This window comes from Pezoporus occidentalis, unplaced genomic scaffold (genome assembly GCF_034315485.1).
Source record: "Pezoporus occidentalis ecotype Australia unplaced genomic scaffold, CSIRO_AGI_Poc_V1 ctg136, whole genome shotgun sequence".
NCBI classification, from domain to species: Eukaryota; Metazoa; Chordata; class Aves; order Psittaciformes; family Psittacidae; genus Pezoporus; species Pezoporus occidentalis.
The window spans coordinates 1606171-1615781 of NW_026913168.1; the positions used below are offsets into that span (position 1 = coordinate 1606171).

Below are 9611 nucleotides of genomic sequence, written 5' to 3' on the forward strand. Positions count from 1 at the left end.
ACTTCTCCTCTTCCCTCCTCCCATCCCTCAGTTTGATTTAAATTAGCAGGCTAAGTAATTACCATTTCACTGACAGTAAAATTGACTAATTTGTGTTTTCTTATGAAACTAGACTTTTTTATCTTTCCCCAATTTAAAAAAAGACCTGTAACAGGAATAAAAAAAACAAAAACACAGGAGAGAAACTGTTTGCTAAATGTAACCTTTCAGATTTGCCAAGTTGATTTACAAACCCCAGATGCAATCACCTCGCTACCTGGTTAGCCATGTGTACGTGTCTCATGGCAGTGCACAAATGACAGGCTTGTGTTGTCTGTGACAGGGAAAAAGGTCTCACAGCTGGAGCAATGAGCCAAATCAATGACTCTCACATGCAGAAGAATGTCCTGACCTGTCATTGTTGTCAGTACTGGTGGAAACTGCCAGTAGGTATCATAGGACCTCCCAGAAGCATTCAGAGATCCAGCAGAAGACTTCCATCCCTCATCCATACATAGGTTTTACCTACACAGAATAGACAAAATTAGTTAAATTTGATCAATTATTTTAATTGATCAAATTTATGGACTTGAAAGCAGCCATGTAGTGCTTTCCAAGGTAACCTAAATTGACCTGAGAATTACTGTAGTTATATTTTCTATGCAAAGCTGGGAAAAAAATATATAAAAACTTCTGATTTGTGAGGTGCTGAGCATTGTAAATGCTTTAAATCTTCTGATCTTGTCACATTTTTCAGTAACTCTCTCCATTCCCATTCAGAAAATTGGTCTATCAGAAAAAATGTTTTAAAAGACTTTTTTTCTACCAAACAAATTTAATCCATACAAGCTAAAAAGTGGACCTAACTCTTGGGTTTATGTGTGTTTAATTAGACTATTAAACGTCTTATGGGTAGCTTTTCAGAATCTGTGCAACAATGAGTTGTATCTGCAGTGTCAATGCCTCCATGTGATGAAGTAACTGAAAAAGAAAACACTCCAACTTTTGGTGAAATCCCTGGGACAAGTGTTTTTAATGCAAGAATTCATCCAGTACTGTAATAATAAAAGATTCAAATAAATCCAAGTGAAACATTAAGCAGAACTTCATGTATATGTAGGAGGGATGCCCCTGGGGAACACGCTGTGGTTATGCAGCATTCAAATAGACAGGACGTTAAACACACACATGCAAAAACACTGAGTTAAAATATTGTCAAGAACTTGCCATAAACCTGACAGAAATCAGAGAAATTCAGAGTAATGGTAATTCACCAGAGGTTTGATTCTACTCTCACTCATGCTGGCTTCACATCAGCATCATGCATTTGACGTCTCTGGCTTTACTATCAATTCACACCAGTTTAGGAAGAACCAGGTTCTTTACTGTTAACTGTTGATGTCCTGCTACTTAACTGTGACCTCGGGGCCATAATTACCTTCGAAGGGACATTTGTTTTTAAGCCTTTGTTTTGATTAGACCAATATTTGGAGAGTAAAAAGACCCCATGTGTGCAATCCTTCATGCTGTCCTTCAGTCCTTGAACTAGTTTCATGACTAAAAAATGACATGCAGTTTAAAACATTTCCCATGAGGACTCTGAGGACCTGCAAACTCCAAATGGTTGGATACCAGGTGAAGTAAGGGTATTTGATAAGCTCAGAAGGGTTGCTCACACAGATGGTCTTTGGTTTCTACCGTACTGAAGGCTTCAAACATGCACAAGGATATAGAACATTCTACATCCTACCTTGCAAAAAAGCACCTAGGTGAATATGTTTCATGTGGAAGACCATGCAGCATCCTTCAGATTATGCTTGAAGAGAACTCTCCAGGGCTTTGTATTAGTTTATCATTCAGTGGTAAATGAGTGATAAACTAATCACTCATTTGTATGTTGTGGCATACAGACAGCATTGTTATCTCTACGTGTGATATCAAGGACAGGCAGGCTGGCCTGATCACCAGCTAGTCTCCTACAGCCTGGTGTTATGAGCCAGACGGAGAGTAAATAGAAATAATCAATAGCTATAAAGCAAAATCTGCTGGGTAGGGAGCTCTAGAAGGATGTTTTCCTCTAAGCCCTGGCTATATATTGTTCTAAGAACAACTCCTTTTGACTGTGGGCCTGATCCAACATTCAATACGTCAGCAGAAGTTCTTGGTGGAATTTGGGCTAATTTGAATGTTTCTTGCTCCTGGAGACTCCTGTTAGTGAAGGCGCCTGGACATGAGTACCCAGGATCAGGAGAAACTCCTGTGTGGAAGTTTTGCAGCTACATGAAAATGAGGCATTGCCCAAACTAATGTCTTACTTCTCAGCATGTGCTTCCAACAGCTCTTATTAGCTTGGGCAAAGCTCCATTCTAACATGATTTCTGGCTCCCATTTCAGAGCTGGCCTATATCCAGCCAACTTGAAGTGTAGGCAAAGTGAGATTCATCCACTTGTGCCCATCTATGTCAATGCACCCTGACCGAGAAGCTTTGAGCTAAGCCACCCTAACTGTCAATGATTTTGGAAGCAGCAGGGATTTTTCTCTTCCTGAGAAAAATCAAAATTGCTTCCATGTGTAAGAGTGACTTGTGGTTTGTGATGAAGAGGCTCTGTCAGGCTAATGGCCATCCAGCGATTAAAAACCACTTTCCGTTTACTGTACCGAGAGCTGGTGTAAAGCAGCAGCTGGCTTTTTTCATTGTGTTACAAATTTAAGAAACCTTTTTTTTCCACTATTATGAAACACTAAATTCCGGGGGAAAAAATAAAATCTCTATGGGTTATTCATTCCTAAAAGTAAAAGCTGTTACTTGTAGGCATGAAGCTTTTATAACTAATTCTGGAAGGGCCCTTTGTGAACAAGTGTCTCTCTCATTCAGGTGCTGGAGCTCTACACCTGCTGTCAAGCAAGGCTTTTGGAGGAAGAAGTTCTGGGGAGAAGAGATAAAAAAGGAAGAGCTGCTTATTGAAGATGCTGAGTGCTCCTAGAAACTGTTGTGCTCCTGCTGTTCTTAAGGTGGACTCATGCTAAACAACTTTTTGGTAGAACTCATCTTACTTCAGTTTGGCCATCTAGAAGATGGGATTCAGCTCCAGACAGAGACACCCAAACTTACATGTCTGTGTGTAAATGTTTATATGTAAATTAATTCAGTTGCTCGTATCTGGGTGTCCACTGTAGTTTTAGAAGTCAGCTACCCAAGTTATCGATTCATTTGGTAGACATGATAGGAATGCTATGGGAAGCCCACACCTTTCTGGAGAGGTGCTCAAAACCAACAACAGAAACGAAACACCATGGGGCACTTCAGAGGGTACTAGGCACCATGTTGGGGCAGGTGAATTGAAGCACATTTAAATTCACTGTAGTAAATAGAGTGCAGGGATTTGATTCAGCTGCTTAAGCATCATCTGAGATGACCTAATATGTCCAATATTATGTTCTGTATGGAAGGTGTGACACGTGTGACATGGTATCTGCATGGTACTCCAGGGTATCCGCTGGAGGTGAGGCCAGATCCACTATGATAGCTCAGACAGTAATCACCACCAAGTAATCTTTAAACCTAGAGGCATGCAGCTGACCTAATTTGTCTGCTGCAGAGTAAAATGAAACGTAGGCTCCACAGACTGTCTTTACTATGTCTCCATTTCCTCTTAAGAGAGATAAAGCACCTACCTCACATGCACACTTCCAAAATTCCAGTCTCTGACTGAACCCTGCCCTAGACAACCCAAATAAATTATTTACATTGGCTTCTATTAAAGTCATGAAGTGAGACAGTGGGTGATTGACCCCACTTATCTTGGACTTCTGCCTTAGGATGGGATGAATCAGCCTCCAGAGGTGCCTGTATCTCCCCACTGAAGAAAGAGTAAGCCTACCCAACCAGATTTAAATGCACTGCCTGTCTCTTAGATGACTGAACAGCCCATCCTGTCCACTGGCTTCTCTTTACTTTCACTGGTATGAGCATTTACTAACAGGGGAAAGACAGCCCAAGTCTGAGCATTTCTGGGAATACCACCTCTAATATCTTGGAATTCACTCATGTAGTCTTCTTTCCTGCATCCAAGGAACTTGCTTTTGAGAGATTCCTCGATCCAGCAATGTGTCTTTGTAACCCGCAGCCCTAAACGATCTTTTCTTTCACAGATTTGTGCAGTTTCTTATCTACTCCGTGCAAATTTCTTAGTATCCAGGCAATTCACAGCAGCAAGGAATTCTGCTGCTTAATGACATGGCATAAATTCCTTTTGCATGTTTTGAACTTGTCGCCTACCAATCTCTAGTAAAAACATTTGAAAACACAGCCCAGCTGTGTGCTAGTTTAAGGCAGAATTTCTCTACTAACTCTAGCCAAATCTACTGGGTAACTTTGTCATTATTTGTGTTGAACCTGAGCATTCAGGGCAAAAGGAGGACAAATTTCTCATTGTTTCCACTTTAGACCCTCCCAGAGAAAAAGGTTCACATCATATACAAAGAAATTCATAGACTCATACCAGATGCACCAAAGTTGTAATGATTTGTGTTATGAAATCAAGCTCTATGGCTTTGCTCCAGCTCAGATTCATGTGATTTTTCTTTCATTCCACAAAATGCATTCAGAAACCTCATGTAAGGAACTGCTGTTGTGATGCTTGAAATCAGGGAAGCTGAAGGAGAAAAGAGAAACACGGCTGCTTTATAAAACAAAAAATATCACTCTGAATTTATGTGATTTCTAATGAAACTTTCACCTTAGTGTGCCTATATGCCTTATAAGGCACTCTTCATATGTGCATGTGTATATAAAATCACTTCTCTCAGCTCTGTCTTTATGCAGAGACAGGAAGGATGGTTTTGTGGTTGAGAGAGTGATGCGGGACTCAAGAGATCTGGGTATTATTCCTACACACTTCCTCTGTGATTTTGGGCAAGTCACATAGGTCCCAGTCCTGAAAACACCAATGCACCTACTTAACTCTGCTGTCAGAAATGGTGTCAGTGAACGGGCCAGATTAGACATATGGAAAAGGGCAGGCAGCAAAGAGGCTTTGATCTGTCCATACTTTAGTTACCCTTCTGTGAAATGGAGTTGTAAATTAACCCTCCTTTCACCATCCTATTGATTCAACTTCTAAGCTCTTTCAAAACCCCAGACCTTTTACCATGTCTTTGCACAACGATGAACATCCTCCTAATCTGAGCCATGTAGGACAACATAGATGGTCACTAGAGGTCTATGATATTTCCATTGTTCCTCTGCCTTTTGTGCTCTGGTTCTTATGCACAGTTCTACGCCCTCTATCTCATCCAATTTTTCTACTTTTAGTGTTCTTCTTTACCAGGGGCACAGACGACTGTGCAAGGAAAATATTTCCAAGCATCCAGCATAGAATTGCTCAAAGTTTTTCTTTCAGTGCTCAGAACTAAGAAGACAAAGCTTTTCTTTTTAATCATTATTTCAATGGCTGCCACAGTACATGCTTTATGTTTAGTTTAGAAAGTCATTACATCAATGGTTGTTTTTCCAGTCTTGCGTTCCTCTAAATGTCCTTTTTGCCCTTTCCTTGTCTGCCCTTTTATAAGCAAGAAGAAACATTTGAGTTACATTACGAGCTGTTCAGTCTGGCTGGGAAGCAGAGCTATTGTCACTCAGCATGGTTTACTCACTTAGACTTCCTTTACGAACCAACAAATACTTGGCAGTGATTCCAGAGCTGGGTTAATTGTTAATAATTCGTGGCCTCCCTATATATGTCATCTGGATAATTATTGCAGTCTGCCAAGATGGAAAAAAAAGGGCAGCAGCTAACAGGCTAAGTCCAGAAAATAAAGTTATTGTCAAAGGGAGGCCTTGTTCTGGGCTGTACTCTGCCTACTATGTTTTGTGATGTTGAATGCATGCAGTAATAAAGCTCACCAGTTCTCACATCAGAGGAAGAACCTCGAGTGGCAATAGCCACTCTGGAAGCAGTTCCTACCCTTCCCACGGACAGGGCTGAGGGCAGGGCCAGTGGTCCACACTCACTGTGTTATTTTCCCCAAAACTGCATTTTCTGCATTACACGAACCAGTCATTTGTAAGAGATGAGGCAACAGAATAAGAAGTCTTTACTAATTTCAGTACAGCTATTTTTTAGCATAAGCAAACCGAATGATAGTCATGGAATCACAGAATGGTTTGGGTGGGAAAGGACCTTAAAGCTCTTCCAGTTCCAATCCCCTGCCATGGGTAGGGACAGCTTCTACTAGACAAGGGTGTTCCAAGCCCCATCCAACCTAGCCAGTACGATCTGCTCACATGCTCATATTCAAATCCAAATACACCCCTCCTGTAAGTAATATTTGCATAGCAATGTGCTATCAGTAGCAAACGTGGTCACTGGCACTATCATTTATTAGATTACTCAATAAATGTGAAATAATTGCAAACTGATTTCAGGTTTCATTTAGGCACACTCTCCTTGTGCCTTCTGGTTTGCTGTCCTTTCCTTCTTCCTCATAGACTCATGGCAGCCTCCCACAGTGCCAGCAAATGTTTCTACTCAGTGCATAATATGGTAACTGATGTTGTGACAGTCTAACTTTTTGGCTTTCTGGCTACATATTTTGCTGTATTAACAACAAGATGCAGTCACTTCTGAAGCAGAGCACATCAGGATTTTTAAGGGCACCAAACAAGATTGCACAGCAGTATCATCCACCGTGTGATACTCATTGCCACATTTCCCACCATCCAACATTTCTCAGTAAAGGAGATCAGGACATTAAGTCTGATTGAAACATCAGGGGAAAAAATATGCAGACAAAATACTTGTATCTGAACTGGAATTTAAACTAAGCACTGGGAACAATAGACTCTCCAACTAATTGCAAGGCTTCTTGTACATTTATAATGCAAAGTTACACACAAAAAACCCCGCCATTAAGTAAAAATAAGACACTTTGCAGCTCCCTAGCCTCCAGTAACCAAGGATCTCAAATCTCTTTATAAACATTTTAAGCATGAATTAATTTTGACTGCTAACAGCCCTGAAAAGCAGGTACTATTAATCCTTCTTAATGTACAGGTAAAGTGAGGCATCGAGTGATGAAATGAGTTAGTCACTAAGTGAATCAGTAGCTGATCCAAAAATAAATAACTCTAAGCAGCTTTGCACTTTAAAATAAACAAGCTGGAAAAGAGAAGGTACGGGATGGCAGGGGGTGAAAATGAGAGGACAAGGGAGTTAGGTAAATGTTTTATGGTAATAATAGTTATGATAAATGATATTTTATGAAGGCAGCACCTCTTAAAGCACCTAAATAACTAATGCATCATTATAAAAAATAATCATTCTCCAAGTTTACAGGATGTGGGGAAACGGGGAAGTTCTTCAAATTGCATCGGCTAGATCTGTTCTAAGATGAACGTATTGCCTCTAAGCTTTCAATAGGGAGAACTTGAACAGGAAAAAGAGGGGAAAAAATTCTGGCATACTTTTAGAGGGAGAACCCAGACCAAGACAATGCATGGGAGAAACTGAATGTCCAATCTCCTCTCATAGGCTGCCTTCATCCTTAAGTGAAGCTAAGCAAAAGCCGTGTGTATTTTCATGACAGTTCAGCTGACCTCAAGGACCATGCTATCAGTATCAGCTTTTAGAGACTTCATTCAGGCTTCACCTCTTGCTGGTGCATGAAGTGTCCATCCTCGCCTTCTGCTTGCAATGGGGCAGAAGTAGCGCATCCGACTTCCCAGCCACGAGACCACAGGTTAGAAATGTCTTGCCCCTGTCTCAAAAGCTAATTCTACCCTCTCCAGAAGGAAAGTCAGGGGAGGGGATTAACTGCAGCAGCTCAGTGAGTCTGAGTGGTCTGCTTGGAGAAGGAGGCAGTAACTCGAACAGATTAAGAAGTGACATTTATAGGGTTTGGAGGAAATCACATCCACTTCAGCAAGACCACACAAATGATGACCAGGAGAGAGGCACCTGGCTAGTGTTTAACTGGGCTTAGTAAAGGATATTAAAGGAGAGGTTTCCCCCAATCAAAACTACTGTTTTTACACATCTTTCAGGTTCACAAAAGATGCTGTATTAGCAGATCCGATTCACCATGTTCTCTTCTCACCTCAGAATAAACAGACATGGGTTTGAGCCTCCCCCTACAACCCATCCCAGCCACCCCACCCTGAAAACTGACTCCTGAGCAGAGACAACAACAAGGTCTCCACGCTGGTTTCATTCTTTGTTAGCTGTTGTGATGAAGAACAAGAGGTATTTTCACACAATCAAATGCAGAGAGCCTCGAGTTTCTCAGCCTAAGCTCAGAACCAGGTCCAGTTCAGGCCATTGTTAGCTCAACCACAGTACAGTGCTGACTGCATGACACAGTATCATGCTTGGTGCTTGTCGCTCACCTTGGAGCAGGAAGAGGTGAGTTTGCATCTGTCAGTGCTCAGTGGGGATCTCTGATACCCATCCCAGGAGAGGAGCTGGGAATGGTACAGTCTGCACATGCTCTCACTCATCATGAAGTGGCATTGAGAGAGGAGGAAATGTCTGAAACCTCCTTTGGTCCTGCTGATCCAGCCCTGGGATAAACAAGAGACATCACACAGTCGGATGACCTGAAAGGCTAAAGAAAGGAAAGGAAAGGTTTGAGCAGCACAGACCTGATGAAGGCTGCCTGTGCCCACTTCAGCAGAGGAATGCAGATAACATGGACCCTCCCTCCTCGACTGACTGGCTGCTGGGTACAGGATGTTTTGTTCTTTTCCTTTCCTGTTTTCTCTTCTTTGTGGGCCAGTGTTTTTGTTTAGTTTCTTTTCTCCTTTTCTCTTTCCAAACCACAGCTCAGGCCAACATAAATTATTTTCTTTAACTCTGGTTCCACCACACTAGGTACAGAGCATACTCTCTAGGAAAAAGAAAGGCTTTTGCTCTTCATTTCCTTGTCTCTTCTACTCACCATCTGAGAGTACAGCTGAGTATGTGATCCCACAGCAGAGTATTTGATCCCTGAATGTGATCCCACAGCAGAGATACAGCATGGAAGATATTTTGGACCAGAGAATGCATTAGGCACTCTGCTCTGCTTCTGTATTGGGATGTAAGGGCAGGCTTGATGATACCAGCTTCATCAGTAAATGCTCCTTGGTCACCTCACTGGCTGCAGATTGCACAAAGGACCTAGCCACCCAGAAAAGCTCCAGCTTGAAGCTGGTGGTGACATCCATCTCTATTTACATCTCTTTCATCCTAACTGGGTCCACACTAGGATGCAAAGAAGACTCAAAGCATCATCTTTCACAGAGCCCTGAGGTGGCCTAGGAGGTCCAGACCCATCCCACTCAACTTGCCTGAGAACCTACCTTTGTCCTTCAACCAAATCCTTTTATGCACTTACAGTTAGGCAGGTTAGGCCTTAGGTTTATAGACCAGATGATGTGCAAGCAGTGAGCATGATCTGCGAGTGGGTTTTGACACAGCTCCACTAACCCACTTGACACATTCTCACAGTTTCTTCCACCTGAGAGCAGGGCTGAAAAGCTGAAAAGCTCCAAAAACCACGTAAAACCAGCATGCAGGTTATCAGTAATTCCTGGTTGGTTTGTCCAGGCTCCACAAGTCAGTGGCATCTTGGAGGTGTATGTATTTTCTGG

General features: G+C 42.0%; 1 long non-coding RNA gene across 1 annotated transcript; it reads left to right on the top strand.

The window, feature by feature from the left end:
- The first annotated feature begins 8622 nt into the window (after window positions 1-8622).
- LOC134158895 (uncharacterized) lies at window positions 8623-9123 on the top strand. Its single transcript, XR_009962945.1, has 2 exons — window positions 8623-8702; window positions 8851-9123. It is a non-coding gene; the product is annotated as an uncharacterized LOC134158895 (long non-coding RNA).
- The last annotated feature ends 488 nt before the right edge of the window (window positions 9124-9611 follow it).